Here is an 8,588-nt window from a genome sequence, read left to right on the forward strand (position 1 = left end):
CATGACTGTCAACAAATGAAATACGAAATTGCTTTGCCCCTTGGATAATACAGGTTGAAATGAGCTGGCCTTGACTGTCGACAAATACACGTTGTTTGCAGCATGTAGGGAGCCTACTGGAATTTCTTCATATGCTTTTCTTGCAGCAAACACAGATGAATGGAAAACGGATATCAGACTTCCCTCAGTCAACCCTTGGTTTTTTTCTTTTTATGATCCCCACGATATTAGGTTTGCGAAGCCTAGTGAGTCTTTCATTTCCACAACCTTTGTGGCCATTCTCTTTTATTCATTTTTTGAAAAATCTATTAGTGTTAAGAAGGGATAATATTCGTTGAAGTAGGGCTCGTTGTTCGGTCTTGTGTTATAATATCACATCAGGATAAAACTGTTGTCATATAGAACACATCGCATGTCCGTTTTTCCTTTACGGTACCTGTTAGCTACGGCAATATTAACTTAAAGAGGTTAATCATAAATTTGGTCACAGTGCTTTTATGAGCACAGCAGAGCGAATAAGTAGCTGTCAGGAAAAGGTGAAGCAACTCTGCATGTCAATAGCTAGCTCATGTTTCATACGTAGCGCGAATCGATCAGACCAGTTCCCAGTTGGCAAATGAAGCACGTCTGAATACATTGCATTTTCTTGAGAATTACTTGGATTTATTCTCGGAATAATCACAGTGCTGAACTCGTAATGTTTGTAGATTTAAGGCTAAGTGTAGAAAACAGTGTAGTTCTGTTTTTTAAAAACAAAGTTAATAGCATTATCGTCTGCCTCTGTGGTGTGGTGGTTAGTGTGATTAGCTGCAACCCCCGGAGGCCCAGGTTTGATTCCAGGCACTGCCACGAAATTTGAAAAGTGGTACAAGGGCTGGATCGGGGTCCACTCAGCATCAGGAGGTCAAATGAGTAGAGGTGGGTTCGATTCCCACCTCAGCCATCCTGGAAGTGGTTTTCCGTGGTTTCTCACTTTTCCTCCAGGCAAATGCTAGGATGGTACCTAACTTAAGGCCACGACTGCTTCCTTCCCTCTTGTCTATCCCTTCCAATCCCCCCATAAGCATAGCAGGTGAGGCCGCCTGGGCGACTTACTGATCATTCTCCCCAGTTGTACCCCCCGACCCAATGTCCCACACTCCAGGACACTGCCCTTGAAGCGGTAGAGGTGGATCCCTCGCTGAGTCCGAGGGGAAAAATCCAACCCTGGAGGGTAAACAGATAAAGAAAGAAATTGCATTATCTCAGAGGATATTGACCCTATTCTATCTTGAACGGTCGATAATGTTATTTGAGAAGGACAACTAACAACTTAGCTGAATAACAATCCATATCCCAGTAATCAGACATCTGTAAAACACGAACATAAGCAATTCATAGAGGTTATGTTGTAGAATTATGTTTCACTGCGTTATATAGCTTATATACAGACAACAATTATTATAGCTGACAATGTATTAGCTTAGTCTTTTGTGTATTTTTTATGATTTATCGTAACAACAAATGCAATAGTATGTTCACAATCAGCTGTTTTTGTATCTCGAATAGAAAACAACTCCTTAAACTGAGATCAAAGAGTTTAATCGGAGAAATTTCTCGAAAGTTAATCCTAGTTCGGCACGAATTGATCTCAGATTAACGTTTATACAACAAAAAATCTTGAGTTTAGCGTGAAGCTGAGATCAATTTCGTCTCTGATCCAAGATCAAATGGTTTATGCAACCGGCCCTTAATCGCAGGATGTCCAGTTTTCGTCTCTCCATTAGGTCAATCCATTTTCCTTCCCATTCATTGTTAAAATATTTGTTCCAAATCGGGTTTTGTTCTCTGCTCGAACATCAGCATTGCCATCATACTGTGAAACTTTAGCCGGAGACTCATCTGCTGACCTGCTAAGCCTGAAGCATCTGAGGATTTTCTTTCGGGGTTTACTCCCTTAGCCTTTGAAGCTATCTCTTCTCCATAAGGCAGTGGTTTCCTCTTCTAATTTTTCCCAGAGAGGGGGTTGCCTCACCCACCATCTTCACCATTCCGAAGGTCTCCTCCTCTGCCTAAGATGCAGTTAAAAGTCTTCACCCGTAACCCTGGGCATGGGTTCCACGTTATACCCTGTGAAACTGGGTCCCTGCCTGAACTTAGCTCTCCTTCACACCGGCCTACTGATGTGGAGGATACCCACCCCCGCAACGTGGATGCGCCAGACAAGAATTACTCAAGTGAAGGATAGGGAAGATGACCCTATCTCCCTTGAGCCGGGTTAATGGCTGTGTTTGTTGCCACAACCAATGGCTGTTTGTTTTAATCAGAGCTGGGAAGTAATTCAGTAAAAGTATTAGAATTACTTGTAACAATTACATTCTTAGTAATTTTTAAATGTAATTGTCACCCCGCAATGTAAGGGTAGCATGCCTGCCCCTTACCCGGAGGCCCTGGGTTTGATTCCTGGCCAGATCAAGGATGTTTACGTGGATCGAGGTCCACTCAAGCCTATGTGATTACAATTGAGGAGCCATCTGATGGTGAGATGGCAGCCCTGGTCTAGAAAACCAAGAATAACGGCCGAGAGAATTTGTTGTGCTGACCAAACAACACCACCTAATCTGGAGGCCTTCCAGATGAGCAGCGGTCGCTTGGTAGGCTAGGAACCTTCGGGGCTCTTGCGCCATGGGATAAGGTTTTTTTAAAATTGTTACTTTTAACTAAAATTATTTTTGTATATAACTTCATGAAATAAAATTGTATTTGTTACATTCTAGTAATTAATATACATCGCACAGAAGCAGAAAAGTGAAAAAATAAATAATTCTAGTATAGCAGAATCAGTAGCTTCACCAGTTCTGGATGAGGAACCTTCTTACCTCTCCAGTACTTCCAAAGACGCCCCTGTACAGAGTCTTTTCAGTGAATGCACAGATGTACTTTCCCCCTCAACGTCTTAACATAGCAATTATTTACAAAATTGCAATTTTTTAAATGTAATTTTTAAAATGTTAAAATGGACACTCTATGACATTGGTAACAATGAAAGTATATTTTGCGAACTTAATGAAATATAAGCCACTGAAAAGTTCCCGTTTTAAAATCCTGAGTATACTCGTCATATTTTGTGTGTTCTTCTTTTAACTAACATGTAAAATAAATAACTCAACGCTAAACAGATGGTGAGATAACATGACACTCAGTACTGTACGAGAAAGACATTGTTCATACGTTTGTGGCTGTGTGAAATGCGTTAAAATAAGGATCAACACACAATGCTACATCGCACTCCTTAAACACGTACCTGGATTCCCTTCACACCTTCTACCCTCTAGCATCGCACACACAGAATTATCTGATTCAATAAACTCAATGTCAAACCCTTCTTCACTTTCCATTTTCACAGACAAAGTACACTTAGATAGTAATAAATACGGAAAAGCTGCAAAAACGAGCTGCCCGAGTTGCAGACATTCACTACGGGTTGAATCAGGGATATCTTTGGGCAAAAATAGGAACCTGAAGTCATAATTTTATAAATATCTGGCAGAAAACTGAAAAACAAGAAGATTCGAGTATATTCGTCCTTTAATTAGGTACCGATCAGTGACATTCCCGAGTATACTCAGGTTTTTATTTCATACAAATATATCAAGTCACGAATATACTCGGGCTTTTATGCTAAGAGATCAACTCATTGAGGACCGTGGACGGCGTTAAGACGTTTAAGCTTGCTCCTATGCTACGGGCCGTGGACGGCGTAAGACGTTTAATGTTCAGCGCGAAGCAATGCTGTTTGTTTTCGCCATCTATGCATTCTTACACCTTAGTCAGCATTACTGGTTGTAGCAGGAAGTTCGTTGACCTTTTGGAGATAACTCTCGCGTTGAGTGGGCTCATGTTTATCTTAGCTGTTTTAGCGGGAATATCTCAGCACATCCTCGCGCGTCAAGACGGTACTTGAGATTCCAATGCAGTGCGTGTTGTTCTTACCGAGTGTAGTATAATGACTTATAAAACAAAGTTTCTTACGGAGGATTAATTATTAGATATTGTTCACAATGATTATTCTGGTGATGAACTTATTCCTGAAATAGACTCAGATAGTGAAAGTGACGAGGAAATTCTGTTAGGCCTATAAAGAAAAGTGAAGTGCCTGGTACATATCATCCTAGTTATTGTCCACCCGTTCCACCATTTACAGAGAATTCAGGTATAAACTTTCAAATAGAAAATAAGCAGGATATTTTGAGTTACGTGAGTATTTTCATGAATGACGAATTTCATCAGTATGTGTGTGAGCAGACCAATCTATACGCGAGTCAAGTGATAAGTGCGGCGCCCCGGCCTTTCACAAAGAATTCGATCATGCAATCGTGGAAACCGATTAGTCCAAAATCCTGATATAAAAATGTAATGGACCGAGGACGCTGTTTTTCATACTCCGATATTTTCTAATACAATGTTCCAAATACGCTTCCTTCGTACTCTTTCATTTCTTCAATTTGGTGACGGTAATCATTATGCTGAAAATACAGATAGGCTGTATAAAATCAGACTTATTTTGAAATCTGTGATACCAGATTCACACCCTAAATATTTACTAGAGGTAAGTACAAAGTATCATTTTTCTAACATTTATAGTTTAGGAGTAATTGTAAATTGTATTAAGTGATGCACGTCAAGCGGGCCGGGCATGGAAACGGCTGGTCCAGGCATTCAAGTGTCCCGCTCAGAAGCAGGTACTGAACGTGTTAAGACATCTAAAATTAGCAATTAGAATTTTAAGAACCAATTAATTTATTTGCAAAGTAAATGGAAAAACATTTAAAATGCTGTCAGTAACGAAAATAAAATTATGGGAATTGATAATTTCAAAAAATCCACGGTATCGTGTTTAGTCTCACCTAGTAATGACTAGTTAATGCCTCTATGCTAAAAAATCCCACGCAAAATGAAAGAATACATTCCTTTTCCTTGGCAAACTTTTTTATTATTTCAGCCCCAGGTGAAAAAAATCTGATTTCCTTAATATCATAATGGTGATTAATGTTTCAAGTGCAACTAGCCTCGATTTCCTTAAGACTAACATTCTGTAAAGTAATTGCACCGACTACTTTTTGAAAAAATAATTTGTAATCGTAGTTGAGCAAAATATTTCTCAAATAACTGTATCAAACCCAATTATTTTTTTTTTTCTTGTACTCTTCCCATCACTGGTCCTTCCCTGACTGCACTTTCAGTCCTCAAGCAGCTTTCCTTCTTGTTGACTCCATCTTCACAACACATATCTGAATTCTGCCTAGTAGATAAGTTTTAATCCCAGCTTTCTGTCTCATCACCTCATTTCTTAACTTGTCCATCCTGGTCTTCTCCACAGTCAACCTCGTCTTTGTGAAAGCGCAAGTTTCAATACCATAGGACAAGTTAGGTATGAAGTAGGAGTTTGCTTTCTTTGAAATCCTAAAGAAAGGTCCTCACTTGTTGGTAGACAACAGAACTCTCTTGAAGATGTTTGTTGTTCAAAGGGACCTAACAGCTAGGTAATCTGCCCGTAATGGTACGACGTGCAACAAAAAGAAACATTAAAACTTCAAAATGTATCCACTGACTAGAATTTAAAACTAATGATAATGAAAAAGTGATCATAAAACAAAAACAATCAGCAGGTCAAATTCACAATGCCTTAATTAATGGAAAAATGCTTATTATCTAAAGGGGCCCAAAATCCAGGTCACTAACTCCTCATAATGGTACTAATCACTGATAAAGCAGAACCATGGTGTTTCGAACATAAGGGTATTACCAACAAGCAACGCAGATCCATGGTGTTCCGCATACAGTGGGAATATTCATGGGCATGGGTATTCCTATGAGGAATTAATCGCAGGCCACGTATACTCGTGGTGTTGCTCACACAGTGCTACTAATCATAGGCAATTGTAAACCCACGGCTTATCACACATTATGGCACCACCCATAGGCAACACAGACCCATAGTGTTATTCATATAACGGTACTACTCCCATAGAACCCCTCCCCTGTTGAAACTAATCACAGACCTAGCTGGAGGCAGTAGGGGTTCGTATCCCTTACTTAGTAATGATTATTGCTGTAACAGGGAGCACAACCAGGAACATTCATTGCATAAGGGTGGTACTAGTAATGTTGACCCATGGTGTTCTGCATGTAATGAAACTAATAACAAGTAGTCTCGTGGTTCTAATATCATCACTTCGTCTCCCCTTTTAGTAGCCTATTACAACAGGCAGGGAGTGCCATGGATGTATTCTTCATCTGCAACCCCCACCCACAGGGGGTAGAACTCTTTTGCACCCGCGTGGCTAAGTTGTCACTCGAGCCTACATCGTCAAGGTAGCTGAAATTGTCCACACTCCCCAAGTTTGATACAGGTAACACCGCTCACAAAAGTCGGAGTCGTTCTCTCTGCGGCCCAACAATATCACCATTGAAGAGAAGCAAGAAATCCAGGCCCGGTGTGATCGTCTCAGCCAGTTTGATCTCAGTTTAAAAAAAAAAATACAAGTTGCTTTACATCACACTGACACACATAGGTCTTATGCCAGCGATGGGATGGGAAAGGGATAGAAATGGGAAGCGGCAGTGGCCTTAATTAAAGTACAGCCCCAGCATTTGCCTGGTGTGAAAATGGGAAACCACAGAAAACCATCTTCAGGGCTGCCAACAGTGGGGTTCGAACCCACTATCTCCCAAATACTGGATGCTCTTAAGTGACTGCAGCTATCGAGCTCGTTCTCCATCCAAACATTGCAAACAGAAGAGAACTTGCTTCTAATACCTGGGATCAGACTTACAAAGCGACGGGAGTAGTGATCATAACGTGCGGACGAACTTTAATGTTACCTGTTTACAATGGAAAACAGTGTGTGACACGGAAATAACAATATGACAGAAGTCCAAAATCTATTGAACGATTCACAAAGTCACATTATGTAGAACTGAATGCTAGCCAATAACAAAATCTGCCAAGTGCCGTCTCCATGTAATGGTGATGGCTCTCTGGTCACCCTGTTCAATCATATTCCCAATGACGCAATACGACAGCAAATGGGCATCGGGCCCATTACAGAGAAGATGCGGGAGATAAGACTCCAGCGGTTTCGACATACAGTCCACGCTGCACATAATGCTATTGTCAGCCGATGTTCTCTTTGCTAAGAAAACAATAATAAATTTCACTGTGGTACCATATTGACAATTGACAACATAACTAAAGAGAAGTTTGTTTTCCACCAAGTCAATAGTTACATTTTATTTACAATTTAAAACCCAACATGTCTTATCCTATTTTGGTCATCTTCAGTTCCACAATTAAACTTTATTTCATTATTAAAACAAAACAACGTTGGGAAGACAATCTATATATTAAAAGAGTTTAGTAAAAACAGCTTTGGCAAATCCGTTGCCCATCCTACCGGACCGATTTGATTCATTTGTTTTCTTCTCTCCAAAATTACCTACCGGAGAATCATGAGACACTGACAGGTCTCTAAGTTCAGCCAACTTTGAGTAACCATAAAATCATTTTAATGATCACTCTAATAATTGCAGATGAAGGCTTACCCTAACCCGCAATACATTCAGTACCCAGAAGGCTGCTTTCATTATGTGATTTTCATCCTGTCATTGCATGCAGCCATGTTTGATTACTAGTTGTCAAGCCAGAGAGTACCGTATTTACGCGAATAATACCCGCATATTTTTTTAAAATGAGGCATGAAATTGGGGTGCAGGTTTTATTTGAGCCAATGCTGGAATTTTTTTTTTTCAAAATCAGCCTTCCTAAAGTTAGGGTGCAGGGATTATTCGCATAAATACAGTATACTTCCTCTGATCACAAAAGAATGCTATTCCCTACTAGGTACTCTTTGATTCTCTAACCTTCCCCAGCTTCCAAATATATTCAATAGATGGCAGAACATTCCTAACAACTTGCATGCTACTACTAAGTGAAAAAGCCCACATACAAACAGACCCCATCATGACATATACCTTTGACATTACCTGGGAAGACCTATCAAAGGATAACCTAGCCACACAAGAAAAAGTGAAGGCCCTGTATCTAAAAAAAAGAGAGAGAGTTCTCTGCTGGCAAAAAACTCTCCTTTGAGACTAACCTACAACCCCACAAGACAACTGTTCCATGAAGAAGAATATATAAATTTTTATCAGACGGCATGTCAGAATGGATGAATTCTGACTACGAAATGAGACGTACCATAACGCAATTCTTATTAAATGTGCATAATAAAACCATTTGAAAATGAGCAGGCAGAACAACATGACTATGACAGGCATATCAATAATGCAGCACGGGTCCTCTAGTAATGACCTAAAAATTGCTGGCCTTCGCCCTGCAGATGCAATTAATCACGCAAACTGGTGTTACAGAATTAAAATAGCTAACCCTATTTATATTGTTACTGCACGTACTAGTTTCAAAAACATGCAACATGATTATATCTTCTCAAAGTATTCTCCCATTCCTAGATAGTTTCCAGGCTGATTCCATTCAGGAGAGGAATTTGGTGGTGGAAGAAATGCTGCTGTCTAAACAGTAAGAAACA

Source organism: Anabrus simplex, chromosome 14 (assembly GCF_040414725.1).
Source record: "Anabrus simplex isolate iqAnaSimp1 chromosome 14, ASM4041472v1, whole genome shotgun sequence".
In the NCBI taxonomy this organism is placed as follows: domain Eukaryota; kingdom Metazoa; phylum Arthropoda; class Insecta; order Orthoptera; family Tettigoniidae; genus Anabrus; species Anabrus simplex.